The sequence below is a fragment of the Simochromis diagramma genome, unplaced genomic scaffold (assembly GCF_900408965.1).
Source record: "Simochromis diagramma unplaced genomic scaffold, fSimDia1.1 OVJJ01000402.1, whole genome shotgun sequence".
NCBI lineage: Eukaryota > Metazoa > Chordata > Actinopteri > Cichliformes > Cichlidae > Simochromis > Simochromis diagramma.
In genome coordinates, this window is record NW_024386972.1 from 2,427,015 (window position 1) to 2,445,198 (window position 18,184).

At 43.0% G+C, this 18,184-nt stretch overlaps 6 non-coding genes across 6 annotated transcripts; all 6 read left to right on the forward strand.

The window, feature by feature from the left end:
* Positions 1 to 6,240: 6,240 nt before the first annotated feature.
* trnal-cag lies at positions 6,241 to 6,323 on the forward strand. Its single transcript has one exon. It is a non-coding gene; the product is annotated as a tRNA-Leu (tRNA).
* A 1,064-nt stretch (positions 6,324 to 7,387) lies between these two features.
* On the forward strand, positions 7,388 to 7,470 carry trnal-cag. Its single transcript has one exon. It is a non-coding gene; the product is annotated as a tRNA-Leu (tRNA).
* Positions 7,471 to 8,534: 1,064 nt separating this feature from the next.
* Positions 8,535 to 8,617, forward strand: trnal-cag. The gene has a single exon. It is a non-coding gene; the product is annotated as a tRNA-Leu (tRNA).
* Positions 8,618 to 9,681: 1,064 nt separating this feature from the next.
* On the forward strand, positions 9,682 to 9,764 carry trnal-cag. The gene has a single exon. It is a non-coding gene; the product is annotated as a tRNA-Leu (tRNA).
* Positions 9,765 to 16,648: 6,884 nt separating this feature from the next.
* Positions 16,649 to 16,731, forward strand: trnal-cag. The gene has a single exon. It is a non-coding gene; the product is annotated as a tRNA-Leu (tRNA).
* Positions 16,732 to 17,325: 594 nt separating this feature from the next.
* trnal-cag lies at positions 17,326 to 17,408 on the forward strand. The gene has a single exon. It is a non-coding gene; the product is annotated as a tRNA-Leu (tRNA).
* Positions 17,409 to 18,184: the final 776 nt, after the last annotated feature.

Genomic DNA, 18,184 nt, shown 5'->3' on the forward strand with positions numbered 1-18,184 from the left:
ATGGTGGGCACAGGGCGATGAGCTTCTGCCCACTGTGATGGCTGGGTCACAGGCGCTGGTGGACGTGAAGGTTGCTGCAAGTACACAGGATTAGCTGGATGTCTGACTTGGAAGACAGGAGCAGCGGGAGGTGACATCTGCTGCAGACTCATTGGGTCCACAGCCTGTGATAGCTGGTGCACTGAAAGATGAGCATGTTGTAGTGGCTGATCAGCTAGGGATGCAGGATGTAATAGCTGCACCTGGCATGGCCTGTTTATCAGGAGCTGATGTTCCGATCGCTGATATGAGAAGGGTTCAGCAGTGCATCGTCCAGGTCTCCTGAGTGGCGTCGATGCGGCTACATAAGTGGCAGGGTGCAGCACTGGCTGAATGTGAAGGCTCACTTTACGGGGAGGTGATGGAGCAGATGTTTCCACTGGCGTTGGCATGTTCGCAGGTGTTGTGGTGCCCTGCTCTGAGGGTATTACTGGCACAGTTAGTGGCTCTGTGGTATCATGTAACACCTCACTGCTAGGTTGTAGTGGTGCAACTTCTGTTATGGAGGAAATATGTTGGGGTTGTTCTAACGCTCCTGTTTCTGGGGGAAGAGGACTGCCAGGTTTAGAAGCTTGCTCCAAACGCTCCACCTGCTTTAGTAATGACCCACGAGTTTCCTCCATAGACACTTGCAGTTGAGTCATGTTTTGGAGGACACTGCTCCAAACTGATTCCATCTTCTGCAATCTCTCATCCTCTTCATAGTTGGAGCTGCTTGAACTACTTGGAGCTCTAGATGGCTCGGGTGGCTCAGTTAGGTTGTGCTCATAGTCCACCAGATGTCCTGGAAGTTTCTTCTCCCGCGTTGGATGGGGGCTACTCGATGCACCTCTATCCTGAGGGTTTGCCATCTCATTAACTCAGCCAAGGCGAATCCGGCTCGAAGGACCACTTGTAATGTATGTTTGCACTGATTGCCGATCACGCTTCAACTGAGTCGTCCTCGGTCAGAAGGAATGGTACTCCACAGTGATGTAGTTCAAATAACTTTAATAAGGAGGTGGCAGATGACATCAACAGGATGTACAGCGTTGGTAGGGAGGCAATTGCATCACAGTATTCACATGCAGGTAAAGGGGGTGTGAGTATGTATATGGGTGTGTGTGGTCATCTGTAAACAGAAAGAACAAACATTTGTATTAACCACTATGGATAGCAGTGTACCCCTTATACAGTACTGTGGGTTTCCAGCGTAATGTTATACAATCTGCCATAACCCCATGGCCACTAGATGGCACCCTAAGACCATAAATGAATTTCTGGCTCGTATATACATTGGCAAACCAGACCTCTGCAGATTACAACGATTCAGAGAATAAACATAGTAAATAGTTACATCCACCTACAACCACAATGCTTGACAGTAAGTCGTATATGGAATGAAATATGGGCTGAACACAAGGCTGCCTGTAGTAGGCCAAAAAAACGCATCTTAGCGATAGCAACGGGACTAGCTTCTTACGTAGCAAATTACACAGATAAAGTCAAATAAGCATCACTCTCATCTTACAATACTCACATGGTAAGCACGCACGCAGTATTAACTCACACAGGAATGCAAGTAAATACGTTACTCCTCCGACACACCTCTCATCTGTGCAGAACTGCGCTGAACACGTTCCCAACCGGAAGTACAGATACCGAGGTGCATCATGGGTAACGTAGTATAAAACAGCTACAGTAAACAAGCGGACTTTTAACACTATAAGAGTCCACTATCTCAATGTCCACTCCCTGGATGTTCACCGGTGTCAGTGTGGTGGGTCTGCGTCTCCGGAAGTCCACCACCAACTCCTTGGTTTTCCCGGCATTGATCAGCAGGTGGTTCTGCTGGCACCAGTCCGCAAAGTCCAGAGTCTACTGTCTGTACTCTGAGTCGTCCTCACCTGTGATGAGGCCAGCTATGGCAGTCGTCAGAGAACTTCTGTAAGTGGCTAGCACAGTTCCCTGTGGGGCCTTCATACTGCAGACCAGCGTATCAGAGACACAGCCCTGTGTCCTCACATACTGTGGGTGTTCTGTGAGGTAGTCCAGTATCCACTGGGACATGTGGTAGTCCACTCCCGATAGCTCCAGCTTGTCCCTCAGAAGTCGTGGCTGGCTGGTGTTGAAAGCACTGGAGAAATCAAAGAACACGATCCTTACAGTGCTTCCAGGCTTCTCCAGGTAAGTCAGAGCTCGGTGCAGGAGGTAGATGATGGCGTCCTCCACCCCAATGCCAGGCTGGTAAGCAAACTGCAGCGGATCCAATGAAGACCTCACCAAGGGGTGCAGATGGCTTAGAAGCAGCCTCTGGAGGGTCTTCATCAGATGTGATGTCAGGGCTACCTACCTGAAGCTGCTGAGGTCCTTGGGATGGGAGGTCTTTGGTACCAGTACCACACAGGAGGTCTTCCACAGCTGTGGAACTTTCCCCAGCGACAGGCTCAGGTTGAACAGATGATTGGAATGGTGTATTTTAGTGCATTGATTTATTTTAAACAAAGCAATGTACAACTACCGCTTCTCCCGACCTGCGTTATAGTCAGTGCGGGAGCAGCGGCTTCACTCATGCGCAATTAATTTGCAGTTTGGACGCGTAGGTGTAAACATCTCCTGCTCTGACAGCAGCTGGGGGCGACTGCTGCATTAGGACCGCCGCCTGTGAGTGCTTTGGCACGGGCGAGGTGCCCACGGCAGCTCCCGCTGCTTGTAAGAGCGATACGTGCTTTCACGTCAAAAAAGTCGTAATAAGACTCCAATAACACCAGAAAAGGTCACCAGATTTGTTGCTTTTTAGAGAAAAAAGTCAATAAGGGGGTCTGAAAACTCGCTAGATGTAGCGACAAAGTCGCTGCCGTTAAGTCCTCCGTTATTTATTTAGCTAAACAAGTAACTTAACACTGGGTTACAGCCAATGACTGTATACAGTCATTGGTTACAGCACCATATAAATATATACAAAAAATACAAGCCACCATTATTTATTTAGCTAATATCCTAATAGTCAATGTGCTTTAAGCTAACTCGGCTTCCCACCATCTTACATTTGTATATAAAAATACAAAGAAGTTACCTTTAATACCTTCGACCAGTATAATTTCACTCCACATTAACGGCATTGTTCTTTAGACAAGCGCTGCTGTTCAGTCAGGAGCTTTCTATGTGAGAGCAAGCCGTAAAACTTGAAAACAAAAAGTAAATAATAAAAAAAAGGATATATCATATCTCTTCAGATATGAACAAATCTGAAGAGAATGAACAAAACGCTAACCAAGGAAGTTTTCAAAGAGAGGAGAAAGAAACGTTTTTTTTCCAGAGTTCAAACAAATCTTTCAGCTCTGTCTTCCATTATTACAGCTCCAGTTGAGTCGGTTGGGCGAGGAGTCATTTTTGTCACCAGGCACATTTTTAATATGGGTCGAGCACCATTTACCTCACCCACTAGTGAAACGGAAAAGTCACCCACCTCTGAAACAACTGAGGTTCCTTCACCGAGTGTTTCTGTAAACAACTTTGAATACGAACAGTCATCCTCCAGTGAAACAACTAAGATTCCTACAACCAGTGTTAATATGAACAACGCTGAAGATGAAAAGTCTTCAGCCAGCGAGAGTTACAACACTGATTTATTAAATGCCATTCTTCCTGAACCTTCAGATAACGGACCCGAAGATAATGAACAAAATGTTGTCCCAGGCAGTCTTCAAACAAAGGAAGAAGAAACAATTTCTTCCAGAGTTCAAACAAATGCTCCAAATCTCGATTCCTCTTGTAGAGTTCCAGATGTGCCTGTGGGCCTTAGAGAAGATTTCATCACCAGGCACCTCCTTAATATTGGTCGAGCACCATTTACCTCAGTTACCACACCCACTAGTGAGACCTCTGAAACAGCTAACGTTCCTAAAACCACTGTTTCTATAAACAACTTTGGACATGAAGATTCTCCCACCAGTGAGAGTTACAGCATTGATTTATTCAATGTTGGTCTCCCTGCAGCTTCAGATAACAGATCTGAAGAGAATGAACCAAATATTGTCCAAGGAACTCTTCAAAGAGAGGACGGAGACTCTGCTGTTTCCAGACTTCACAGAAATCTTCCAGGTTTTAATTCCCTTATTACAGCTCCAGTTGTGCTTGCGGGCCAAGGAGTCATTTTTGTCACCAGGCACATCCTTAATATTTGTGGAGCACCATTTACCTCATTGTTCAATCATTTTTCAGCAATTATTCAGCGTAGGTTTCCCCATGGAGCTAATTCAGGCCTGATTCCTACAATCAGAAGATGGTTAGATATAATTTCTTGGATGACTTCAGTAATTGGTGCACTTGCACTGTTAGTTTTACTTATAATCATACTTAAAATAGTCATCATGGTAATTCACTAATTCTAACAAACAAACATGAAATTCAGTATCCTTAGCATAAAATTACATCACAATTATGCCCCCAGCCAGTCACAGCAGAAGGCTGCCCCTCCCTGAGTCTGGTTCTGCTGAAGGTTTCTTCCTATTAAAAGGGAGTTTTTCCTTCCCACCGTCGCCTTAGTGCTTGCTCATAGGGGATCGTTTGATTGCTGGGGTTTTCTCTCTAATACTGTGGGGTTTTAACCTTACAGTACAAAGAGCTTTAAAGTGCCTGTTCTAACACAGCATTATTAAATAGACTTTAAATGGCTTCAACTGAAAAAACATTACTTAATAAAAAAATAAATCAATAAATAATGGTGTGTGTTTGTTTCATTTTTCTATACCAGGATAACTGCTTAAACTTAGTGGGTTATAATTTATGTACAAAAATTTATGTACAAAAATACATAGCTCTAAACCTCAAATCTCACAAATGTGCTTTAGATGTGAAGTAGAAGTCAGTTCCTTTCTGTACTGCAACTTGGTCACGTTCATTTATCAGATAGTTGAAGAAAAGTCTCACCACTCATCAAAGTGACTTCTTGAATCTCAGCTGAATATGTGTTGGTAAAGCAGAGGTGTAATAGTCTGCCAATCTGATCAGTTGTAAAGGTGTCTTGGTCTGCTAGCCTGTCATGTGGATTCTGTATCAAGAGGTGCAAATGTGTCAGGATGGCCGAGCGGTCTAAGGCGCTGCGTTCAGGTTGCAGTCTCTCCTGGAGGCGTGGGTTCAAATCCCACTCCTGACATTCCTTGCTCATTAGCTGTTAGACTGACATGTTATGTGATGTCCTCTGTCAATAAAGGAGTTGCCACCAAATGGCAACTCCTTTGATAAGTTATGAACTTGAAATCTGGTTTAGTTAGTGTCAGGGTTGCTGTAGTGCAGGTCACCTACCAGGTTGGTGATGGGATGCTTTAATCTACATGCCAAATATCCTTGTGCAAGATACTGACCTCAAGTACCTCTCTCATGCGTCTACCGCAGTCCGAATGTTTTGCAAAATCAATTGTTCCACACAGCCAAATTCACTGCAGATACAGACTCCTCCGTTACATCTATGTCCACTGTGAATGACCATCTTTGAACAGAGGTGGTGGCATAGGGCACCAACTGTCTGACATCTATAATCCAGTGTTGAGATACCTTCCCAGAAGCCTTAACGCCCACTCACATCCTGGGCCATTTGACCTCAGGAAATCACATGATAGGTTGGGGCTAGGTTTCACAATGAGCTCACCCGAATCCTTGGTTGCTTGTGACCTACACCCGTTTTCACACTTTGGCTCGTGTCATTAGGGAGAGGATCATTAGAGGGTCCATAGTCCCTCTTGGGCAGACACTCCCACAGGCCTTAAATCTGAGACACTCCACCATTTGACCCTAGAACTGAAGAAATTTCTCGGATGAGAGGTGAAACGTCTTCAAGCAACTTAAAGAAGTTTAAAGAAGTTTCCAAGCTCCTTAGACTACAATGACCTGGATGACTGAGAACCTTCACAGACATCCATTACAAGTTCCTTCACCAACTGGATCTCAGCCTGCAAAAATACATAGCTCTAAACCTCAAATCTCACAAATGTGCTTTAGATGTGAAGTAGAAGTCAGTTCCTTTCTGTACTGCAACTTGGTCACGTTCATTTATCAGATAGTTGAAGAAAAGTCTCACCACTCATCAAAGTGACTTCTTGAATCTCAGCTGAATATGTGTTGGTAAAGAAGAGGTGTAATAGTCTGCCAATCTGATCAGTTGTAAAGGTGTCTTGATCTGCTAGCCTGTCATGTGGATTCTGTATCAAGAGGTGCAAATGTGTCAGGATGGCCGAGCGGTCTAAGGCGCTGCGTTCAGGTCGCAGTCTCTCCTGGAGGCGTGGGTTCAAATCCCACTCCTGACATTCCTTGCTCATTAACCGTAAGACTGACATGTTATGTGATGTCTTCTGTCAATAAAGGAGTTGCCACCAAATGGCAACTGCTTTGATAAGTTATGAACTTGAAATCTGGTTTAGTTAGTGTCAGGGTTGCTGTAGTGCAGGTCACCTACCAGGTTGGTGATGGGATGCTTTAATCTACATGCCAAATATCCTTGTGCAAGATACTGACCTCAAGTACCTCTCTCATGCGTCTACCGCAGTCCGAATGTTTTGCAAAATCAATTGTTCCACACAGCCAAATTCACTGCAGATACAGACTCCTCCGTTACATCTATGTCCACTGTGAATGACCATCTTTGAACAGAGGTGGTGGCATAGGGCACCAACTGTCTGACATCTATAATCCAGTGTTGAGATACCTTCCCAGAAGCCTTAACGCCCACTCACATCCTGGGCCATTTGACCTCAGGAAATCACATGATAGGTTGGGGCTAGGTTTCACAATGAGCTCACCCGAATCCTTGGTTGCTTGTGACCTACACCCGTTTTCACACTTTGGCTCGTGTCATTAGGGAGAGGATCATTAGAGGGTCCATAGTCCCTCTTGGGCAGACACTCCCACAGGCCTTAAATCTGAGACACTCCACCATTTGACCCTAGAACTGAAGAAATTTCTCGGATGAGAGGTGAAACGTCTTCAAGCAACTTAAAGAAGTTTAAAGAAGTTTCCAAGCTCCTTAGACTACAATGACCTGGATGACTGAGAACCTTCACAGACATCCATTACAAGTTCCTTCACCAACTGGATCTCAGCCTGCAAAAATACATAGCTCTAAACCTCAAATCTCACAAATGTGCTTTAGATGTGAAGTAGAAGTCAGTTCCTTTCTGTACTGCAACTTGGTCACGTTCATTTATCAGATAGTTGAAGAAAAGTCTCACCACTCATCAAAGTGACTTCTTGAATCTCAGCTGAATATGTGTTGGTAAAGAAGAGGTGTAATAGTCTGCCAATCTGATCAGTTGTAAAGGTGTCTTGATCTGCTAGCCTGTCATGTGGATTCTGTATCAAGAGGTGCAAATGTGTCAGGATGGCCGAGCGGTCTAAGGCGCTGCGTTCAGGTCGCAGTCTCTCCTGGAGGCGTGGGTTCAAATCCCACTCCTGACATTCCTTGCTCATTAACCGTAAGACTGACATGTTATGTGATGTCTTCTGTCAATAAAGGAGTTGCCACCAAATGGCAACTGCTTTGATAAGTTATGAACTTGAAATCTGGTTTAGTTAGTGTCAGGGTTGCTGTAGTGCAGGTCACCTACCAGGTTGGTGATGGGATGCTTTAATCTACATGCCAAATATCCTTGTGCAAGATACTGACCTCAAGTACCTCTCTCATGCGTCTACCGCAGTCCGAATGTTTTGCAAAATCAATTGTTCCACACAGCCAAATTCACTGCAGATACAGACTCCTCCGTTACATCTATGTCCACTGTGAATGACCATCTTTGAACAGAGGTGGTGGCATAGGGCACCAACTGTCTGACATCTATAATCCAGTGTTGAGATACCTTCCCAGAAGCCTTAACGCCCACTCACATCCTGGGCCATTTGACCTCAGGAAATCACATGATAGGTTGGGGCTAGGTTTCACAATGAGCTCACCCGAATCCTTGGTTGCTTGTGACCTACACCCGTTTTCACACTTTGGCTCGTGTCATTAGGGAGAGGATCATTAGAGGGTCCATAGTCCCTCTTGGGCAGACACTCCCACAGGCCTTAAATCTGAGACACTCCACCATTTGACCCTAGAACTGAAGAAATTTCTCGGATGAGAGGTGAAACGTCTTCAAGCAACTTAAAGAAGTTTAAAGAAGTTTCCAAGCTCCTTAGACTACAATGACCTGGATGACTGAGAACCTTCACAGACATCCATTACAAGTTCCTTCACCAACTGGATCTCAGCCTGCAAAAATACATAGCTCTAAACCTCAAATCTCACAAATGTGCTTTAGATGTGAAGTAGAAGTCAGTTCCTTTCTGTACTGCAACTTGGTCACGTTCATTTATCAGATAGTTGAAGAAAAGTCTCACCACTCATCAAAGTGACTTCTTGAATCTCAGCTGAATATGTGTTGGTAAAGAAGAGGTGTAATAGTCTGCCAATCTGATCAGTTGTAAAGGTGTCTTGATCTGCTAGCCTGTCATGTGGATTCTGTATCAAGAGGTGCAAATGTGTCAGGATGGCCGAGCGGTCTAAGGCGCTGCGTTCAGGTCGCAGTCTCTCCTGGAGGCGTGGGTTCAAATCCCACTCCTGACATTCCTTGCTCATTAACCGTAAGACTGACATGTTATGTGATGTCTTCTGTCAATAAAGGAGTTGCCACCAAATGGCAACTGCTTTGATAAGTTATGAACTTGAAATCTGGTTTAGTTAGTGTCAGGGTTGCTGTAGTGCAGGTCACCTACCAGGTTGGTGATGGGATGCTTTAATCTACATGCCAAATATCCTTGTGCAAGATACTGACCTCAAGTACCTCTCTCATGCGTCTACCGCAGTCCGAATGTTTTGCAAAATCAATTGTTCCACACAGCCAAATTCACTGCAGATACAGACTCCTCCGTTACATCTATGTCCACTGTGAATGACCATCTTTGAACAGAGGTGGTGGCATAGGGCACCAACTGTCTGACATCTATAATCCAGTGTTGAGATACCTTCCCAGAAGCCTTAACGCCCACTCACATCCTGGGCCATTTGACCTCAGGAAATCACATGATAGGTTGGGGCTAGGTTTCACAATGAGCTCACCCGAATCCTTGGTTGCTTGTGACCTACACCCGTTTTCACACTTTGGCTCGTGTCATTAGGGAGAGGATCATTAGAGGGTCCATAGTCCCTCTTGGGCAGACACTCCCACAGGCCTTAAATCTGAGACACTCCACCATTTGACCCTAGAACTGAAGAAATTTCTCGGATGAGAGGTGAAACGTCTTCAAGCAACTTAAAGAAGTTTAAAGAAGTTTCCAAGCTCCTTAGACTACAATGACCTGGATGACTGAGAACCTTCACAGACATCCATTACAAGTTCCTTCACCAACTGGATCTCAGCCTGCAAAAATACATAGCTCTAAACCTCAAATCTCACAAATGTGCTTTAGATGTGAAGTAGAAGTCAGTTCCTTTCTGTACTGCAACTTGGTCACGTTCATTTATCAGATAGTTGAAGAAAAGTCTCACCACTCATCAAAGTGACTTCTTGAATCTCAGCTGAATATGTGTTGGTAAAGAAGAGGTGTAATAGTCTGCCAATCTGATCAGTTGTAAAGGTGTCTTGATCTGCTAGCCTGTCATGTGGATTCTGTATCAAGAGGTGCAAATGTGTCAGGATGGCCGAGCGGTCTAAGGCGCTGCGTTCAGGTCGCAGTCTCTCCTGGAGGCGTGGGTTCAAATCCCACTCCTGACATTCCTTGCTCATTAACCGTAAGACTGACATGTTATGTGATGTCTTCTGTCAATAAAGGAGTTGCCACCAAATGGCAACTGCTTTGATAAGTTATGAACTTGAAATCTGGTTTAGTTAGTGTCAGGGTTGCTGTAGTGCAGGTCACCTACCAGGTTGGTGATGGGATGCTTTAATCTACAAGCCGTCCTACAACCGCATCCAAGAATAACATGCAGCTTATCTCAGAACTGTCGGTGAAAATTATTCTTGGAGCTAGGTTTAATTGAGCTGCATTTTAAAGGGTGCAATTTCACAATTTGTGTATATTTTCTAAGTTCACTATTTTGTCATGTGTTGAAAAAACACAGATTTTAAAATTACATGTATAATTAATGTTATTTAGCATATAACTGCAACATGCTTTTTTTCGGGGGGTTTTTTAAAGACTCGAAAGGACTTGAAATTCAAAGTTTCAGACTTGTGACTTGACTCGGACTTTTACACCAGTGACTTGAGCTCGACTCTGACTTGCCGACATTACTGAGACTTGGCTTGAGACTTGAGGAAAAGACTTGAGACTTACTTGAGACTTGCAAAACAATGACTTGGTCCCACCTCTGGTTTCCACCTAAACATAATATACCATGTTCTGACTGAGGGATTTCTGAAACAAATTAAGACGTACAGCTTTGCTTACTTCCCAAATAAATGAAGACAGGAAAGTAAACAGCAGTGAAGTTTGTAGGGTTACTGAAGTATGAACACAAATCCCCAACTCGAGGATTACCACAACATACCTAATAGACCTACACCTTAGTTCACGGTGTTGTTGTTTTGTTTTATTTTTTTATTTTTGCGGGTTGGTATTATAGATGCCGCTCCAGACAGCTAGAGAATCCCCCGCGCCCGCCCTCTCCTCCCTGTGCAACAAGCAACAGGCGCACCTCGCAAGTGGAGGCGCCCTTACTCCCAACAAAACGGCGACAGAAAACCGATCAGTGCCTATGCCATTCTCATTATGCGCTGGCTGATGTCGGGGCAGCATGGAGAGAGCAATTTCTTTATTTATTCTTTGCCGAGCCCGTGATGCCGCCCCCCCACCACGATGCCTGCCCGGGCAACTGCCCATGTCGCCCATATCAAAAACCACTACTGAGGCTTAGCAATTATTTGAGAATGAGCATTCTTTATTGGTTGTGAGTTACATGTGTTAGATTATAATATTATTTTATGCCATGTTATACCCCACTAAAAGATGTGAATTATATGTAGTTTTAGTTTGCATTATTCTCCTGAATAGAAGAAGCTGATAACTATTGCATTTGTTAAACTGATTGTCATTACATTAGACTGCTGATTTATTGTGGAGAATGATATTGTTTTATTAGTTAGAAGAATACTGTTTGCAGAAAGTCATCGCCTTATTTGTCTGATTAGAAGAGAACAGAATATACTGGAGTTTTCTGCCCCAACTCAGCAGGAGAAGATAAACGGGGAGCCAAGGTCGTAGGTTAGGCGCCGTGTGAGAGAAAAGCATGTGAATGTTTAGGCTTTTATGATAAGGTGGGAGAACCAGAGGCTTAAGAGTTTGAGCAATGCTCCACCATTTGTAGATCTGAGGCTGTCTGCATACGTCCATCTCCCCCACGCGTGTGTTCATTAAAATCATCGTTTGACTTAACCCGGCCGGACCAGTGTTTGTGTTGTGGTTTTTTCTCTTGTCTCCATCCCCAATATTTTGAACCTTAACACATGGTAAATGGCCTGTATTTATATAGCGCTTTACTAGTCCCTAAGGACCCCAAAGCGCTTTACATATCCAGTCATCCACCCATTCACATACAATCACAAGCTACATTGAGCCACAGCCACCCTGGGGCGCACTGACAGAGGCGACAGACCGAGCGGTCTAAGGCGCTGCGTTCAGGTTGCAGTCTCCCCAGAGGCGTCGGTTCAAATCCCACCTGACACCCTTGCTTATTAAAAGTAAGACTGAAATGTCTGTTATTGATGTCATCCTTCGATAAAGGAGTTGCCACAAATGGTCACATCCATTTATCAGATAGTTGAAGAAAGTCTCATCATCAAAGTGACTCTTTGAACTCAGTGAATATGTGTGGGTAAAGAAGAGGTGTAATAGTCTGCCAATCTGATCAGTTGTAAAGGTGCTTGATCTGTAGCCTGTCATGGGGATTCTGTATCAAGAGGTGCAAATGTGTCAGTGGCCGAGCGGTTAGGGTGCGTAGGTGCAGTCTCTCCAGGCGTGGGTTCAAATCCAACTCGGCTAGGTTGCCCTTGCTGCGTATTAGAAAGAAGTACTGAAAGGTGTATGTGATGGGGTGACATACAAACAACATGTGGAAAACTGGGCTTCTCCATAAGAGCTAGAAGGTTGAAAAAATAAAAGAAGAAGAAAAATATATTAGTTACTTCAACTGTAAACTAAGAAATTTAACTAAAGACAAACTTTTGAACTTGCTGTAACATTTGCAAATGAGGCAGATGAAGGCATCCTTTACAGAATGTGTGTGCGGTCTTTGCAGTTTCAGATTTACGGTCAAAGTGATGTCTTGGAGGTAGGGCTGGGCGATATGGCCTAAAATCCATATCATGGTATACTTTGAAGCATGTGCGGTAACAATATATATCGCGATATATTATTTTCTTCACTGCAGCATTACCGAGAGTTGAAAAACTGTCTAAATTCTTTCATCTGTAATAAAATGATCAGTGTGGTTGCTCTACCAGATGTGACAATTACATTTAATATCCAGGCATCCATGAAAACAGAATTTACGAAATTTAACGGAGTTAGAAGTTAGCAGCAAGTTAGCTCGCTAGTTTCCACCAGAGGTGTGGACTCGAGTCACATGACTTGGACTCGAGTCAGACTCGAGTCATTAATTTTATGACTTTAGACTTGACTTGAAAAAATGTTCTAAGACTTGTGACTTGACTTGGACTTTTACACCAATGACTTGGGACTTGAATTGGACTTGAACCGGTTTACTTGAAAAGACTTGATATTTTACCCCAAATATAAAATTTAACATGCATATTATATAGAGATTGAAAATGTGACGTCATTCAGGGGTAAACCGCAAAGGATTCTGGGAACTCGTGGCAAGAGGTACTAGCGCACGCAGGCTTTCAATTGAAATCAGTCACACAGCGATAAAAAGAAACACAAAAATGTCAAGAAGCTGTTGTATTATTAACTGCAATAGCCGGTCGCATGACAGCCACGGGAAGCCGACGGGTAAAGAGATCAGTTGTTATCGGATTACGTCGTTGAAGAGAAATTGTTCGAGCCATGTTTCCGAAGTAACAAAGAAGCAACGGATGGCCTGGATTGCAGCCATTCAAAGATCAAATATTACGTCCCAGAACACTCCAGCTCACAGGTTAGTCTGCTCCAAGCATTTCCACAGAGGTCAGTCTTCTGTTGTAGTTAATACGTCATTTTCACAACATAATTGGTGATATAGGTTACAAGCAAGTCTGGCGCTGAACAGAAATTGTCGCGCTATGCTCCTTTATTTATTGTGTTTATTGTGCATAAATAGTGAATTGTCCTGACACAATATTGCGTTTCGCTTCTGTTATTATGGTACATTGACAAAAACATATACTTTTATTCACAGGATAAAACAGGTTTTTTGTATCACTAATTGTCCAGTGCGATTACAGCATACAATATTATTGTCACTGCTACATTTCTGTGATGCTACCAGAAATTATTTCCACTGCTAATTAATTACCGTTGAGCTCAAAGGTCCTATTAATAAACGGTTAACGAATGTGTATTTATGACGACGATTTGTGAGACTGGTAAACTTATGATATGTACGATGGTCTTTACTTTCTACACGGTGCATTTCAAGGTCCTGTACCCATCCGTTGGTAAACTGTACCTGGGCTTGTTGCAGTGACCGGAAGTTACTAAACTTCATGAGTGTATGCACTCACTCCAAGAACCGTATAATTATAAATATGCATATAAATATGCTACGATGAGATAGCTGACTTCATCTAACTAGCAAATGTTGTCCAGGCTACGTTGGTGATGCAGTTTTTTTTAATGTGTATGATATTTTTGTCATGCGATTTTAAAGCCGGTCCTACAACCGCATCCAAGAATAACATGCAGCTTATCTCAGAACTGTCGGTGAAAATTATTCTTGGAGCTAGGTTTAATTGAGCTGCATTTTAAAGAGGTGCAATTTCACAATTTGTGTATATTTTCTAAGTTCACTATTTTGTCATGTGTTGAGAAAAACACAGATTTTAAAATTACATGGTATAATATTTACATTTAGCATATAACTGCAACATGCTTTTTTTCGGGGTTTTTTTTAAAGACTCGAAAGGACTTGAAATTCAAAGTTTCAGACTTGTGACTTGACTCGGACTTTTACACCAGTGACTTGAGACTCGACTCTGACTTGCCTGACATTACTTGAGACTTGGCTTGAGACTTGAGGATAAAGACTTGAGACTTACTTGAGACTTGCAAAACAATGACTTGGTCCCACCTCTGGTATTTATGACGACGATTTGTGAGACTGGTAAACTTATGATATGTACGATGGTCTTTACTTTCTACACGGTGCATTTCAAGGTCCTGTACCCATCCGTTGGTAAACTGTACCTGGGCTTGTTGCAGTGACCGGAAGTTACTAAACTTCATGAGTGTATGCACTCACTCCAAGAACCGTATAATTATAAATATGCATATAAATATGCTACGATGAGATAGCTGACTTCATCTAACTAGAAAATGTTGTCCAGGCTACGTTGGTGATGCAGTTTTTTTTAATGTGTATGATATTTTTGTCATGCGATTTTAAAGCCGGTCCTACAACCGCATCCAAGAATAACATGCAGCTTATCTCAGAACTGTCGGTGAAAATTATTCTTGGAGCTAGGTTTAATTGAGCTGCATTTTAAAGAGGTGCAATTTCACAATTTGTGTATATTTTCTAAGTTCACTATTTTGTCATGTGTTGAGAAAAACACAGATTTTAAAATTACATGGTATAATATTTACATTTAGCATATAACTGCAACATGCTTTTTTTCGGGGGGTTTTTTAAAGACTCGAAAGGACTTGAAATTCAAAGTTTCAGACTTGTGACTTGACTCGGACTTTTACACCAGTGACTTGAGACTCGACTCTGACTTGCCTGACATTACTTGAGACTTGGCTTGAGACTTGAGGATAAAGACTTGAGACTTACTTGAGACTTGCAAAACAATGACTTGGTCCCACCTCTGGTTTCCACCTAAACATAATATACCATGTTCTGACTGAGGGATTTCTGAAACAAATTAAGACGTACAGCTTTGCTATTACTTCCCAAATAAATGAAGACAGGAAAGTAAACAGCAGTGAAGTTTGTAGGGTTACTGAAGTATGAACACAAATCCCCCAACTCGAGGATTACCACAACATAACCTAATAGACCTACACCTTAGTTCACGTGTTTGTTGTTTTGTTTTTATTTTTTTTATTTTGCGGGTTGGTTATTAGATGCCGCTCCAGACAGCTAGAGAATCCCCCGCCGTCCCGCCCTCTCCTCCCTGTGCAACAAGCAACAGGCGCACCTCGCAAGTGGAGGGCGCCCTTACTCCCAACAAAACGGCGACAGAAAACCGATCAGTGCCTATGCCATTCTCATTATGCGCTGGCTGATGTCGGGGCAGCATGAGTATGAGCAATTTCTTTATTTATTTTTTGCCGATGCCCGTGATGCCGCCCCCCCACCACGATGCCTGCCCGGGCAACTGCCCATGTCGCCCATATCAAAAACCACTACTGAGGCTTAGCAATTATTTGAGAATGAGCATTCTTTATTGGTTGTGAGTTTACATGTGTTAGATTATAATATTATTTTATGCCATGTTATACCCCTAACTAAAGATTGTGAATTATTATGTAGTTTTAGTTTGCATTATTCTCCTGAATTAGAAGAAGCTGATAACTATTGCATTTGTTAAACTGATTGTCATTACATTAGACTGCTGATTTATTGTGGATGAATGATATTGTTTTATGATGTTATAAGAAATACTGTTTGCAGAAAGTCATCGCCTTATTTGTCTGATTAGAAGAGAACAGAATATACTGGAGTTTTCTGCCCCAACTCAGCAGGAGCAGATAAACGGGGAGCCAAGGTCATAGGTTAGGCGCCGTGTGAGAGAAAAGCATGTGAATGTTTAGGCTTTTATGATAAGGTGGGAGAACCAGAGGCTATAAGAGTTTGAGCAATGCTCCACCATTTTGGGATCTGAGGCTGTCTGCATACGGTGTCCATCTCCCACGCGTGTGTTCATTAAAATCATCGTTTGACTTAACCCGGCCGGACCAGTGTTGTTATTGTGGTTTTTTCTCTTGTCTCCATCCCCAATATTTTGAACCTTAACACATGGTAAATGGCCTGTATTTATATAGCGCTTTACTAGTCCCTAAGGACCCCAAAGCGCTTTACATATCCAGTCATCCACCCATTCACATACACATTCACAAGCTACATTGTAACCACAGCCACCCTGGGGCGCACTGACAGAGGCGACAGACCGAGCGGTCTAAGGCGCTGCGTTCAGGTCGCAGTCTCTCCCAGAGGCGTCGGTTCAAATCCCACTCCTGACATCCCTTGCTTATTAAAAGTAAGACTGAAATGTCATGTTATGTGATGTCATCCTTCGATAAAGGAGTTGCCACCAAATGGTCACATTCATTTATCAGATAGTTGAAGGAAAGTCTCATCAAAGTGACTTCTTGAATCTCAGCTGAATATGTGTTGGTAAAGCAGAGGTGTAATAGTCTGCCAATTTGATCAGTTGTAAAGGTGTCTTGATCTGATAGCCTGTCATGTGGATTCTGTATCAACAAGCACAAATGTGTCAGGATGGCCGAGCGGTCTAAGGCGCTGCGTTCAGGTTGCAGTCTCTCCCAGAGGCGTGGGTTCAAATCCCACTCCTGACATCCCTTGCTTATTAAAAGAAAGACTGAAATGTTATGTGATGTGACCTACACCCGTTTTCACACCTTGGCTCGTGTCATTAGGGAGAGGATCATTAGAGGGTCCATAGTCCCTCTTGGGCAGACACTCCCACAGGCCTTAAATCTGGGACACGCCACCATTTGACCCTAGAACTGAAGAAGTTTCTTGGATGAGAGGTGAAACGTCTTCAAGCAACTTAAAGAAGTTTAAAGAAGTTTCCAAGCTCCTTAGACTACAATGACCTGGATGACTGAGAACCCTTACAGACATCCATTACAAGTTCCTTCACCAACTGGATCTCAGCCTGCAAAAATACATAGCTCTAAACCTCAAATCTCACAAATGTGCTTTAGATGTGAAGTAGAAGTCAGTTCCTTTCTGTACTGCAACTTGGTCACGTTCATTTATCAGATAGTTGAAGAAAAGTCTCACCACTCATCAAAGTGACTTCTTGAATCTCAGCTGAATATGTGTTGGTAAAGCAGAGGTGTAATAGTCTGCCAATCTGATCAGTTGTAAAGGTGTCTTGATCTTCTAGCCTGTCATGTGGATTCTGTATCAACAAGCACAAATGTGTCAGGATGGCCGAGCGGTCTAAGGCGCTGCGTTCAGGTCGCAGTCTCTCCTGGAGGCGTGGGTTCAAATCCCACTCCTGACATTCCTTGCTCATTAAACGTAAGACTGTTATGTGATGTCTTCCCTCAATAAAGGAGTTGCCACCAAATGGCAACTGCTTTGATAAGCTATGAACTTGAAATCTGATTTAGTTAGTGTTGGGGGTTCCGTAGTGGAGGTCACCTACCAGGTTGGTGATGGGATGCTTTAATCTACATGCCAAATATCCTTGTGCAAGATACAAGGATATTTGGGCCCCACCGAGATTTGAACTCGGATTAATGGATTCAAAGTCCAGAGTGCTAGCCATTACACCATGGGACCCACGAAGTAAAGGGCTTACAGACAGATTTTGGAAGAAGATTTGGACAAAAACTTTTCTTTATCGAAGATAAAATCCAACTGTCAGGAGTTGGATTTGAACTCCAACTTTAACACAGTGCCTTAGAACACTTGGCCATCCTAACTAAACAAAAAAAAAAAGCATTCGAATGAGCTTACGCCTAAGACTGAACAATTCACAAAACAGCTTAAGTCGAGAAGGTAACAGCCAACAGCTAGTGAAGATGTTACCTTTGTTCAAGATATTGTAGAGGAAACTGTTTTATTTTATGACAGTAAGTGTTTGAATGACATGTAATACTCATACTCATGCTAAAATACCTCTATACAACTGCTGTCAGTGAATACTAGCTCAGGACTAGAATACAACTGTCATTGGACGTTTTATGGTAATAACAAGTGGATCCTCTCACCACCTAAATGAATCAACTGCCACTGAACATGTAGCAGGTGATGTGAAGAAGGAAAGGAAAGTTA